The sequence below is a fragment of the Piliocolobus tephrosceles genome, chromosome 8, assembly GCF_002776525.5.
Source record: "Piliocolobus tephrosceles isolate RC106 chromosome 8, ASM277652v3, whole genome shotgun sequence".
NCBI classification, from domain to species: domain Eukaryota; kingdom Metazoa; phylum Chordata; class Mammalia; order Primates; family Cercopithecidae; genus Piliocolobus; species Piliocolobus tephrosceles.
In genome coordinates, this window is record NC_045441.1 from 23,525,863 (window position 1) to 23,540,828 (window position 14,966).

Genomic DNA, 14,966 nt, shown 5'->3' on the forward strand with positions numbered 1-14,966 from the left:
TAATCGCTATTCTGACTGGCATGAAGTGGTGTCTCATTATGGTTTTGATTTGCATTTCTCTAATGATCGGTGATGCTGAACTTTTTCATATGTTTGTTGGCTGCATAAATGTCTTCTTTTGAGAAGTGTCTGTTCATATCCTTCACCCATTTTTTGATGGGGTTGTTTGTTTTTTCCTTGTAAAGTTAAGTTCCTTGTAAATTCTGGATATTAGACTGTTGTCAAGCGGGTAGATGGCAGAATTTTTCTACCATTCTGTAGGTTGCCTGTTCTCTCCAATGATAGTTTCTTTTGCTGTGCAGAAGCGGTTTAGTTTGATTAGATCTGCTTTGTCAATTTTAGCTTTTGTTGCAATTGCTTTTGGCAATTTTATCATAAAATCTTTGTCCATGCCTATGTCCTGAATGGTATTGCCGAGGTTCACTTCTAAGGTTTTTATGGTTTAGGGTTTACATGTAAGTCTTTAATCCATCTTGAGTTAATTTTTGTATACAGTATAAGAAAGGGGTACAGTTTCAATTTTCTACATTTGCCTAGTCAGTGTTCCCAGCACCATTTATTAAATAGGGAATCCTTTATTGCTTGTTTTACAAAGATTTGTGAAAGATCAGATGATGGTAGGTGTGTGGTGTCTATTCTGTTCCATCGGTCTCTATTCTGCTCCATTGGTCTACACAAACCAATAATATAGACCTATTTCTGAGGTCTCTCTTCTGTTCCATTGGTCTATATGTCTGTACCAGCACCACGCTGTTTTGGTTACTGCAAACTTGTAGTATAGTTTGAAGTCAGGGAGCGTGTTGCCTCCAGCTTTGTTCTTTATCCTTAGGATTGTCTTGACTATGTGGGCTCTTTTTTGGTTCCATATGAATTTTAAAGTATTTCTTCTTCTAATTCTGTGTAGAATGTAATGGTAGTTTGATGGGAATAGCATTGAATCTATAAATTACTTTGGGCAGTATGGCCATTTTCACAATATTGAGTCTTCCTATCCATAAGGATAGAATGTTTTTACATTTGTTTGTTGTCCTCTATTATTTCCTTGAGTAGTGGTTTGTAGTTCTCCTTGAAGTCCTTCACATCCCTTGTTAGCTTTATTCCTACATATTTTATTGTCTTTGTAGCAATTGTGAATGGGAGTTCATTCATGATTTGGCTCTCTGCTTGTCTATTATTGGTGTATAGGAATGTTTATGATTTTTGCACAATGATTTTGTATCCTGAGACTTTGCTGAACTTGTCTATCAGCTTAAGGAGTTTCTGGGCTGGGGTGATGGGATTTACTAAATATAGGATCAGATCATCTGCAAATAGAGACAATTTGACTTCCTCTCTTCCTGTTTGAATATGCTTTCTTTCTTTCTCTTGCCTGATTGTTCTGACCAGAACTTCAAATAATATATTAGATAGGAGTGATGAGAGAGGCACCCTTGTCTTGTGCAGATTTTCAAAGGGAATGCTTCCAGCTTTTGCCAATTCAGTACGATATTGGTTGTGGGTCTGTAATAAATAGCTCTTACTATTTTGAAATATGTTCCATCAATATCTAATTTATTGAGTTTTTAATGTGAAGAGATGTTGAATGCTATTGCAGGCCTTTTCCACATCTGTTGAGATAATCATGCGACTTTTGTCGTTGGTTCTGTTTATGTGATGGATTACATTTCTTGATTTGCTTATTTTGAACCAGTCTTGCATCCCAGGGATGAAACTGACTTGATCGTAGTGGATAAGTTTTTTGATGTGCTGCTGGATTCGGTTGGCCAGTATTTTATTGAGGATTTTCACATCGATGTTCATCAGGCATATTGGCCTGAAGTTTTCTTTTTTTGGTTGTTGTGTCTCTGCCAGGTTTTGGTATCAGCATGATGCTGGCCTCATAAAATGAGTTAGGGAGGAGTCCTTCTTTTTTTGTGATGAGAACATTTAAAATCTACTCTCTTAGCAATTTCTAGGTATACAATCTATTCCTATTAACTATAGTCACTATGCTGTACAACAGATCTCCAGAATTTATTTCTCCTGTGTAACTTTTGTTTTTCTCATCTCTATTTTATGTATTTCTGCTCTGATCTTTATGTATTTCTGCTCTGATCTTTATGCCCAGATAATATTTTGGGCCTTAGTTTCTTTTTTGCTAATTTCTCCAGGTGTAATATTAGGTTGTTTATTTGAGATCTTTCTTCTTTATTGAGGTAGGCATTTATTACCATCAGCTTCCCTTTTAGAACTGTTTTTGCCCCATTCCATTAGTTTCGGTCCATTGTGTTTCCATTTTCATTTGTCTCAAGATATTTTTAAATTTCTCTTTTTATTATTTGGCCCATTGGTTGTCTAATTTTTATTTGTAACTTTTCTGAATTCCTTCCTGTTACTGATTTCTAGTTTTATATCATTGTGGTCAAAAACTCTACTTGATATGATTTCAATGGTCTTAAATTGGTTAAGACTTCTTTTGTGGCCTAACGTAATCTATCCTAGAGAATGTTGATGTGTGCTTGAGAAGAATCTGTATTCTGCTGTTGTTGGGTGGAGTATCTTTTATATGTCTGTGAGGTCCATTTTGTCTTAAGCATAGTTCAAATCCACTGTTTCCTTAATGATTTTATGTCTGGATGATCTGTTTATTGTTGAAAGTGCATTTGGATCAGTCTTTAAGCCACTGTTTTTTTTTGTTTGTTTGTTTGTTTGTTTGTTTTTCTGTAGTGGCCATTATGTTGATGCAACATCTATGTCAACTTTCTTTTTTTTTCTATTAACATTTTTCTTCTGGTTATGGGATGTCTGTTCCTATCTCTTCATATGTCTAATATATTATTTGGCTTAATTCTAAACATTACTGATACAACATTGTTAAAAGTCTGGATTTTGTGGTCTTTCGTCTTATCAATAATTATTTTGGGACTGCATTATGCTGTGTCTAGAATAGATTTTACAATAGGGCTTAATTAGTTTTACTCCAAGGAGTAATATTTTTGTTTCTTAACTTATTGCCCAGGTGTTCAGTGCAATGTCACTACTTTGGCTGGTCAAAACTCCAATATTTTCCACCATTATGTGGACTTTGGAATATCTACACATCTCACAGCCCTTCAATACCATCATTCTGTCATGTCTTGGGGAGTCTCTTATTGCACACAGCTAAGTATTCGACCAAAGACTCAAAAGGATCATTATGTAGTTTTCTGGAGGTTCTCTCTTTATCACCTCTTCCTCAGTATACTACCCTGCAAACATTGGTCAACACAGTGTCCTTGACTCCAATATCTGTTTCCGCTGCCCAACAAACTTGTTGCAATCTGAGCACCTTTTCCCACTGTGAGGAAACAGACACTTTCATATATTGTTGGTAAAAGTGTTAATTGCTAAAAATCTCCATGGGGAACAATTTTACTATAGTTATTACATTTTAAATTGCAAACATCCTTTGGTCTCCAAATTCCACCAGTGGGAGTGAACCTCAGACATTCAAAATTATTGATATATATACATGCAAGATTACATTTTGCAGCACTGTTTGAAATAACAAATAAATGGAAACAATCCAGATGCTTCTATACTGGGCACTACTCTTAAAGTTATCATCATGCATTACCACACTATTCAACTTTGTAAAAGAAAGATGGCATTCTCTATGTACTAATACGGAAAATGTTTCCAGATTAATTTCATGAAGAAAGTGAAGTGGAATACAATGCATGGAATATGTGTATAAAAAGGAAGGAAAGAATAAGCATCTTTATTGGTAGTAATTTGTATGTAGATAATAAAACTCTAAAATAAAAATTATAACCATTGGGAATACATGTTAAAATTGGGAAAAATGTGCAGATAAAACACTTTTTCATTATTCACTATTATATGAACTGTAGCAATTGAAATGATGTGAAAATTGCCCCATTCAAAAAATTTAATAAATGCATTAAAAGAAGTATCACAAACAACTAATTAAATCCACAAAGGATATATCTAAGGACTTCCTGGGATCCAAAAGTCCCAATTTGAAAAACTCCTATTGTCCAGGTTTATCTATAGAAATACTTGTACATTGGAAATATTCACACAATAGAAAACTGAAAGTTAACTTTTTTTATTTTATTATACTTTAAGCTCTACAGTACATGTTCACAACATGCAGGTTTGTTACATGGGTATACATGTGCCATGTTGGTTTGCTGCACCCATCAAATTATCATTTACATTAGGTATTTCCCCTAATGCTATCCCTCCCCCAACCCCCCATTCACCAACAGGCCCCAGTGTGTGATATTCCCCACCCTGTGTCCATGTGTTCTCATTGTTCAACTCCCACCTATGAGTGAGAACATGCAGTGTTTGGTTTTCTGTTCTCGTGATAGTTTGCTTAGAATGATGGTTTCCAACTTCATCCATGTTCCTGCAAAGGACATGAACTCATCCTTTTTTATGGCTGCATACTATTCCCCGGTGTATATGTGCCACATTTTCTTAACCCAGTCCATCATTGATGGACATTTGGGTTGGTTCCAAGCCTTTGCTATTGTGAATAGCACCACAACAAACATATGTGTGCATGTGTCTTTATAGTAGCATGATTTATAACCCTTTGGGTATATATTCAGTAATGGGATTGCTGGGTCAAATGGTATTTCTGGTTTTAGATCCATGAGGAATTGCCACATTGTCTTCCAAAATGGTTGAACCAATTTGAACTCCCATCAACAGTGTAAAAGGGTTCCTATTTCTCCACATCCTCTCCAGCATCTGTTGTTTCCTGACTTTTTAATGATCACCATTCTAACTGGTGTGAGATGGTATCTCATTGTGGTTTTGATTTGTATTTCCCTGATGACCAGTGATGATGAACATTTATTCATATGTCTGTTGGCTGTATAAATGTTATCTTTTGAGCAGTGTCTATTCATATCCTTTGCCCACTTTTTGATGGGGTTGGTTTTTTCTTGTAAATTTGTTTAAGTTCTTTGTAGATTCTGGATATTAGCCCTTTGTCAGATGGGTAGCTTGCAAAAATTTTCTCCCATTCTGTAGGTTGCCTGTTCACTCTGATGATATTTTCTTTTGCTGTGCAGAAGCTCTTTAGTTTAATTAGATCCCATTTGTCAATTTTGGCTTTTGTTGAGATTGCTTTTGGTGTTTTAGTCATGAAGTCCTTGCCCATGCCTGTGTCCTGAAGGGTATTGCCTAGGTTTCCTTCTAGGGCAAAACTGAAAGTTAACTTTCCATCATACTACCAGAGTATCTCCACAGATAATTGCCATCTTTGTGTATGAGTGGTGTGTGCGTGTACTCCTACACATTGTGTATATCTAGAAACTTTTATGGGTACTTAACAATATTTGAAATTCCTTTCATAATTTTTGTTCTCCTCTGGATTTATACTTCTAAAATAAATTTTAGTAACTTGTGTTTTCAAAAAATATTAATACTTTAATTTAGATTTTCAAATTTTCTATAGGAATTTATTTGTAATAGCCTCCCACTAGCTTTTAAAACTCTGTGCTTGATGATGTATTTATTCCTTTTTAAAATCCCCAGACGGTCTGTTACTATTTTATTTTCTCTTAGCTTAACCATCACTAAGACTTATAAGTATGTTTGTTGCACAATTTTCCATAATAAACTGCTATATGCATTTACCAAATCTACTCTTTGTTTTTATTTTTAATTTATTAATATTCTTTATACTATTATTTTCTTTCTCTTTTCTTAAATTTAATTGGTAATTAGTTTTAAGTTTCTTGAGTTACAACTGAGTTCATTTATTTTTATATCTAATTTGAATTTTATCATTAAAAGGTATTAATTTTTTTATGACATTTTGTTATATTGCATAATCATTCATTCAGAAGAGCGTCTTTAAATTCTCTGGATGATTAAAATGCTGGTTTAATTGCATTGTGTCAGATGAAACCTGTTTACTTTTTCCACTTTGAAAAAGTTATTAAAGGTTTTTTTTGTGACCCATGGCAAGATTAATAGAATTCATTTTCTACTTATAAAATAAGATATTTGATATAAATACACTAAAAGCCTTACAATTATAAATTTTATAATACTCTTGTTTAGTATTTCCCATTTGACCTTCCATAACCTGGAAAATGACTTTCAGATTTTTCTATCCTAACTGTTATTTTATCAATTTAATTTTTTAAGAAAATTAAAGATTCCTTGCAATGTAAATTATTAGATTAAGTACCTGCTTCCTTAGGAAATTAATCTCAAAGAGAATAAGCAGTACTTTACCATGGAAGTAAACTGTCAGATGACTCGAATGTTGAGAACACTGCTTTCATGATAGTCATATTCTATCCTACGTATTCCACATTTTGACCATATTTTGTTATAATCCAACTATATATTTACATAAAAATATTTCTATATCCTAATATATTATTAACTTACTTCAAGTAAACACTAAAAATTCCAGCACAAGGAAAAATCTTAAAATTGATGGTCCTGAGAATTTACGCATTTGTATAAATGACCAATTTTTCTTAACAGAGATTTTAAGAAGAAGGCAGAATTATAAATGGAAATACACTGCAGTTACAAAGCAAACAAAACAATTTTTTGTATGGATAACAGAGAAAGGACAGATAGGTCATGTCATTCATTCCAGCCACATTACCATTCACAGGGCATTTTCATTGAAAATGACAGCCACTAATACAATCAATTCTACCTTTGTTCATTATGTGAATTTTCTTTGTCAGAAAACTAAACTTTAGTTGAAACAACAGAAAAAGTCAATTCTAGATTCTTTTCAAAATAATCGGGAGGCTGAGGCGGGTGGATCACGAGGTCAGGAAATCGAGACCATCCTGGCTAACGTGGTGAAACCCCTTCTTTACTAAAAATACAAAAACATTAGCCAGGCGTGGTGGTGGCCACCTGTAGTCCCAGCTACTTGGCAGGCTGAGGCAGGAGAATGGTGTGAACCAGGGAGGCAGAGCTTGCAGGGAGCCGAAATGGTGCCGCTGCACTCCAGCCTGGGCGACAGAGAGAGACTCTGTCTCAAATTAATAATCATCATCATCATCATCATCATCATCATCATCACCACCAAGTGAATGGTGAAAATGGATGGCTATTATGTATATGGATGTACTTACAAGCTGTGTAGACGCTGGCTAACAAAAATGTGTTTTATATGTCTTGCCAGGATTCTGAAACTTTTCAACGCTGGTTTCTGCTTTGAAAACAAATAATAAAGCCTGGTAAAAGGCTCCTTCATAGAATTATACAATATTAAATGTAGGAATACTAGAGGTGATCTGAAATGTATCAGTTAGGTTCATTACAGGAAACAGATGGCATGTCTAAAATAGGATACTTCCAGGAGAGTTTTATGACAAAGCCATGGGAAGCATGTAGGGAAATGATGAGGGATAAATGTAGCACTCTAGACTTAGTAATAGTGAGAGGCAGTCACCACCCTTAAGCCTGAAGGAGTAAGGGGAGGACATGGTTACCTGCCTGGAAAGAGAGAGTCATGTAAAGAGTACCAACTGGAGAGGAGTTGTTAACCCAATTGAAGGATATGGCCAGCACAACAGTAACCCAGAGAAAGAGCTGAGGAAGTAAATATTCAATGTCAATCTTCTCCTTTTCTCCAGTCTACTGCCAGGGCTGCCCATAGGCCAAACTCAATTGGAAATCAGAAAGTCAAGGGACCTATGGATGCTATTTTAACTGATCAACCTCCCAGATAGAGCTAGATACAGAATGGTGAAGGTGTACCTATAAAAGGCAATGAAAATATACAACACATGACCCAGTTGTCTAAATTTTTAGATGAAAACATTGTGTCCCAAGGATGAAGTGACTTGCTCAAGTTCAACTGCAAGCTAGAATCAGAATTAAAACCACATAAATATTCTCAATATATTCCCCATTTCATGGAAATCTGCTCCCTTTCCATTTCCAAAATATCTTGCTTTAGAGGAACAGTCATGATTGGAAGGAATCTATGAGACTCCTGGGTCAAAATAGCAAAGTGAACACCTATAGTTTTTCTCCTTTTGTTCTACTGGTTAATTGCTACATTATAAACCACTTAAAAAATGGTAGCATTGAGGGATTCCTGCTATGATGGTTGATGGGATGCAACCAGGAGGAACATCTCCTACTGAGGAACTGTGATATCAGGAAGACTGGCACACTCATAGCAGATCTTCAGAGGGAAGGCATTGAAAGTAGTTGTAGGGAAGACACAAATGCTGGGCTGAAGGGTGAGGAAGTTTGGAGCCCTGTATGGGACTACCATGCACCAGCACTCCTCTTGACCTCCAGTGACTCCTGCGGATGGCGTGAGTTGAACAGGCAAAGAACAACCTGCCTTTGCTGTAGGACTCTGGAAATCTGGCAAGAGGAGATTCTGTGACCACCATGGACACTTGAGTTGGCAGAGAAAGCTGCTTAGGGAAACAGTGGGGACAGAACTGCAGCCAGGGTAGAGCACAGAGGGTTTGGAGAGGAAGCATCTGTAGTGGAGCATGATCAGGGATGCCCATTTCCCTAGGCTTGACTTGCTCCAATAAGAGACTTTAGGCTTAGGGGAGCTGTCAGACCTGAATTCTGCAAGGCAAGGCAGTCTTGCACATGAGAAAGAGCCTGTAAGGCCTGAGCACCTCTGAGTCTGCTGGCCTCTCCCAGGGACCAAGTCTGGCTGCACCTACTTGCAGTGCAGCCCCAAGTTACCTCCTGGGGTCTGCATCATAGCTCTTGCACTGGCATACTGTGCCTGATTGGCAGAGTGCTCCAGCAGAGAGGCTCCAGGAGAGCACTGCCCCACTGCTCGTGGACATGTACCAGTCTGCCTGTGCCCTCCCCATATTGCAGCCTCCACCATGCTGTCTTGCCTGCAGATACTCATCCATGGCCAACCCACATCACTTTGCCAGCATGTGTGTATACAGTCAAGCCAAGCCTTCCCTTCCCTGCTAGAATGCATGTGCGTGTGCACCCGCCACGCCACTGCTGCTGATGTGAGTGCATCATGGCTTCCCCCTTCCCCTGCTGCATCACCACTGTCATGAAAGTACTGGCAGGCACAGAGCTCGCCAGCCCCACCCCTCCAGCATCCCACCCCTGCACCAGGGTCACCAGCATGAAACTAGGCATGGAAAATAGCAGATCCACCCCCAGCCTTGAGCAGCCACTGCCACCAACATGAACATAAACAGAGGGTGCACACAGTCCTGCGCTCACCAGCACCCCACCCCCATGCTAACACCACCACCTATGAGAATGTCCACACAGTCTGGTGGGGACCCTCAACCCCTGATCAGTACTGCCACCACTGCTTCTGTGAAAGCCCACAAGGAGACTGGCACCCCAGCACCTGTAGCACCCTGTTGCAGCTGACCAGTTTGTATGCCGTGCACTGCCACTGCTCCTGCTGCCGGCATATGGAAACAAGGATAGAACCCATTACCACCACCCTATGAAGCATTTGGCTGGCACCACTCATTGGAGTGTTGTGACCAGTGGTCCGGGAGCACCTTGGCCCCTCCAGCACTACAAGTTCCTAAACTTGAGGAGCCAGAGATCAAAGCCAGGCCAGATACCAGTCCCTGAGAGTTAGAGCACACAGTCCAGGAGTCCTGAGATGAGATTTGGCCCCCTTAAATCTAGTAATGAAGCCAGTTGACTGAACCCACCTTATACTACAATCAAACTTTTAGGGTCATCAAATAGAACAAAAAAATCCAAAGGATAGAAACTTCAAGCACTGAAGAAACATCAGCCCACAAAGATGAGAGAGAATCAGCGCAAGAACTCTGACAACTCAAAAAACCAGTCTTTTATCCAAATAACCATGCTAGTTCTCCAGTAAGTAAGGGAAACTAGTTCTTAACCAGGATGATTAAGGCTGAAATAACAGAAATAGAATTAAGAATATGGATAGGAATGAAGATCATTAAGATTCAGGAGAATGTTGAAACTCAGTCTAAGGAAGGTAAGAATCACAACAAAATGATACAGGAGTTGACAGACAAAATAGTCAGTATCGAAAAGAATTTAACTGACCTGATAGAACTGAAAAACACTCTATAAGAATTTCGTAATGCAACCATAAGTATTAACAGAAGTATAGACCAAGCTGAAGAAAGAATATCAGAGCTTGAAGACTAGATTTCTGAAATAAGACAGTCAGACAAAAATAAAGAAGAAAGAATAAAAAGGAAACAACAAAACCTCTGAGAAATATGGGATTACATACAGAGACTGAGTCTATGACTCACTGGCATCCCTCAAAGAGATGAGGAGAATGAAAGCAACTTGGAAAACATATTTCAGAATATCATTCATGAGAACTTCCTAGTTCTGTAGAACAAACTAGCTAGAGAGGCCAATATTCAAATTCAGAAAATGGATAGAAACACTGCAGAATGCTTCATAAGAATGTCATCTCCAATACATATAATCATAAGATTCTCCAAGGTTGAAATGAAAGAAAAAATGTTAAAGGCAGATAGAAAGAAAGGAAAAGTCACCTACAAAGGGAAGCCCATCAGACTAACAGTAGATCTCTCAGAAGAACCCTATAAGCCAGAAGAGATTGGAGGACTATATTCAACATTCTTAAATAAAAGAAATTCCAATCCAGAATTTCATATCCAGCCAAACTAAACTTCATAAGTGAAAGAGAAATAAGACCATTTATAGACAAGCAAAGAATGAGGAAATTCACTGTCACTTCACTTCATTTTGAATTCTGTTTTTATTGCACTGTGGTCTGAGAGTCTGGATGGTATAATTTCAGTTTTTTAAAATTTGCTGAGGATTATTTTATGTCTGATTGTATGGTTAATTTTATAGTATGTGCCATGTGCAGTTGAGAAGAATGTGTATTCTGTTGTTTTGAGGTGGAGAGTTCTGTACATGGCTATCAGATATATTTGGTCCAGTGTTGAGTTAGGTCCTGAATGTCTTTGTTAATTTTCTGTATCAATTATCTGTCTTATACTGTTGGTGGAGTGTTGAAGTCTTTTACTATTATTGTGTAGGAGTCTAAGTTTGTTGGTAGGTCTTTAAGAATTCGCTTCATAAATTTGGGTACTCCTGTGTTGGATGCATACGTATTTAGGACACTTACGTTCTCATATTGAATTGAACCTTTTGCCATTCTTTAATGCCCTTCTTCGTCTTTTTTGATCTTTGGTGGTTTAAAGTTTGTTTTATTTGAAATTAGGATTATGATTCCTGCTTTTTTTTTTTTTTTTTCTGTTTTCCATTTGGCTGGTAGATGTTTCTCCATCCCTATATTCTGAGCCTGTAAGTGTCATTACATGTAAGATAGATCTCTTGAAGACAGCATACAATTGGGTCTTGTTTCCTTATCTACCTTGCCACTCTGTACCTTTTAATTGAAGCATTCAGCATGTTTACATTCAAGGTTAGTATTGATATGTGTCGATTTAATTCTCCCATCATGTTGTCAGCTGTTTATTATGCCAACTTGTTTATGTGGTTGCTTTATAGTGTTACTGTTCTGTGTACTTAAGTGTGTTTTGTAGTGGCTGGTAATAGTCTTTTCTTTTCATATTTACTGCATCTTTCAGGAGCTCTTACAGTAAATCAAGAAGTTATTTGAAACTAATGAGAACAAAGATAAAGCAACAGAATCTCTGGGACGCAGCTATGGCTGTATTAAGGGAGGTATTTTTAGAACTAAATGTCCACATAAAAAAGTTAGAAAGGTCTCACGTAACAACTAGAAGAACTAAAGAAGCAAGAGCAAACCAACCCCAAAGCTAGTAGAATACAAGGAATAATCAAAATTAGAGTTGAACTAAAGGAGATTGAGACATGGGAAACCATTTCAAAAATCAACAAATCCAGGAGCCGTTTTTTAAATAACATTTGAAAGATAGACCACTAGCTAGACTAGTAAAGAAGAAAAGAAAGAAGACCCAAATATGCATAATTAGAAATGACAAAAGAGGTGTTACCACTGACCCTACAGAAATACAAATAACCACCAGACTATTATGAACACCTCTATGCACACCAACTAGAAAACCTAGAACAAATGGATAACTTCCTAGACACATACACCCTCCCAAGACTGAACCAAGAACAAACTAAATTTCTGAACAGACTGATCATGAGCTCTGAAATTGAATTAGTAATAAATAGCCAACTAACAAAAAAAGCTCAGGACCAGATGGATTCATAGCTGAATTCCACCAGACATACAAAGAAGAGATGGCATCATTCCTACTAAAACGATTTTTAAAAATCATTTAAAAATTGAGTAGGAGGGGCTCCTTCAACTCATTCTATGAGGACAGCATCATCCTGTGAACAAAACCTGGCACAGACACAACAAAAAAATAAAACTTCAGGCCAATGTCTTTGATGAACATTGATGAAAAAATCTTCAACAAAATGCTAACAAACAAAATCCAGGAACATATCAAAAAGCTAATCCACCACGATCAAGTAGATTTTATCCCTAAGATGCAAGATTCATTCAACATATGAAAATAAATAAATGTGTTTCACCATATAAACATAACTAAAGGCAAAAACTACATGATCAACTCAATAGATTCAGAAAAGACTTTCAGTACAATTCAACATCCCCTAATGTTAAGTGTCTCTACAAACTAGGTATTAAAAGAGCATACCTCAAAATAATGAGGGCCATCTATGACAAACCCACAGTCAACATCATATTCAATGGACAAAAGCTGGAAGCATTTACCTTGAAAACCAGCACAAGAACATGATGCTCTCTCTCACCAGTCCTATTAAACACAGTATCGGAAATCCTGGCCAGAGCAATCAGGCAAAAGAAAAAAATAAAGGGGACCAAATAAGAAGAAAAGAAGTCAAAATATTCCTGTTTGCAGATGACATGATTCTATATCTAGAAAATCCCACAATCTTGGACCAAAAAATCCGTAAGCTGATAAAAAACTTCAGCAACATTTTGTGATACAAAATCAATGTACAAATATAGCATTCCTATACATTAACAATAGCCAAGCCAAGGGAAAATCAAGAACTCAATTCCATCCACAATTGCCACAAAAAGAATAAAATGCCCAGGAATACAGCTAATCAGGAGGTGAAAGATCTCTGCAATGAAAATTACAGAACACTGATCAAAGAACTCAGAGATAACACAACCAAGTGGAAGAGCATCTCATGCACATGGATAGGAAGAATCAATATCATTGAATGTTCACACTGCCCAAAGCAATTTACAAATTCAGTGCTATTCCTATCAAACTATCCAATAACATCCTTCACAGAACTAGAAAAACCTATTTTAAAATTCACAGGGAACCAAAAAAGAGCCTGAATACCCAAGGTAATTCTAAGCAAAAAGAACAAAGAAAGAGTCATCCCACTATCCAACTTCAAACTATATTATAAGGCTACAGTAATCAAAACAGAATAGCACTGGTACAAAAGCAAACACATAGACCAATGGAACAGAGAAGAGAGCTCAGAAATAAGGCTGTACATATACAATTATCTGATCTTCAGCAAAGCTGACAAAAACAAGCAATGGGGAAAGGACTCCCTAGTCAATAAATCGGGTTAGGTAACTGGCTAGCCATAAGCAGAAAATTAAAACTGACCCCCTTCCTTACACCATATACAAAAATCAACTCAAGATAACTTAAATGAAAAACCCAAAGCAATAAAAACCCTAAAAGACAACCTATGCCATACCATTTTGGACATAGGAACTGGCAAAGCTTTCATGACAAAGATTCCAAGTAATCACACAAAAGCAAAAATTGACAAATGGGATCTAATTAAAGAGTTTCTGAACAGCAAAAGAATCTATCAACAAAGAGACAATCTACAGAATGGGAGAAAATATTTGCAAACTACGCATCTGACAAAGGTCTAATATCCAACATCTGTGAGGGACCTAAACAAATTTACAAGAAAAAAACAAACAACCTCATTAAAAAGTAGGCAAAGGACAGGAACAGACACTTTTCAAAAGAAGACATACATGCAACTAATGAGCCTATGAGTGAAAGCTCAGTATCACTGATCGTTAGAGAAATGCAATTCAAAACCACAGTGAGATACCATCTCACACTAATCAGAATGGCTATTATTAACAAGTCAAAAAATAACAGATACTGGTGAGGTTGCAGAGAAAGGGAATGCTTCTACGCTCTTGGTGGGGGAGTGTAAATTAGTTCAAGCATTGTGGGAATCAGTGTGGCAATTCCTCAAAGAGCTAAAAACAGAACTGCCATTTGATTCAGCAATTCCACTACAGGGTATATACTTAAAGGAATGTAAGTCATTCTGTCATAAAGACAGGTGCACACGTATACTCATAGCAGCACTATTTGTAATAGAAAAGACATGGAATCAACCTAATTGCCCATCAGTGGAAGACTGGATAAAGAAAATGTGGTTAAATATACAGCATGGGATACCATGCATCCATAAAAAAATTAATGAGATCATATTTTTTGCAGAAACCTGGATGGAACTGGAGGCCATTATCCTTAGCAAACTAATGCAGGAACAGAAAAACAAATACCACATGCTCTCACTCATAAGTGGGAGCTAAATTATGAGAATACATGGACACAAAAAGGGAAACAACAGACACTGGGGCATATCAGAAGGTAGAGGTTGGGAGAAGGGAGAGGAGCAGAAAAAGTAACTATTGGCTACTAGACTTAGTATCTGGTTGAGGAAATCATCTGTACATCAACCCCCATGACATGGGTTTACCTATATAACAAACCTGTACGTGTAACTTCTGAACCTAAAAAAAAGCTTAAAAATTTACAAAATATAGCCTGCTATGCCAAAAAAGATGACATTTAACAATTACACTTTTATTGAAGTATATTCTGGATTCTATGAGTCAGAAATTTAGACAGGAGCAGCAAGGGGTAATTTTTTTTCTGATTCATAATATATGTGGAGCTAGCAGTGAAGAGTTGCTGTTAAATAGTAAAATGGCT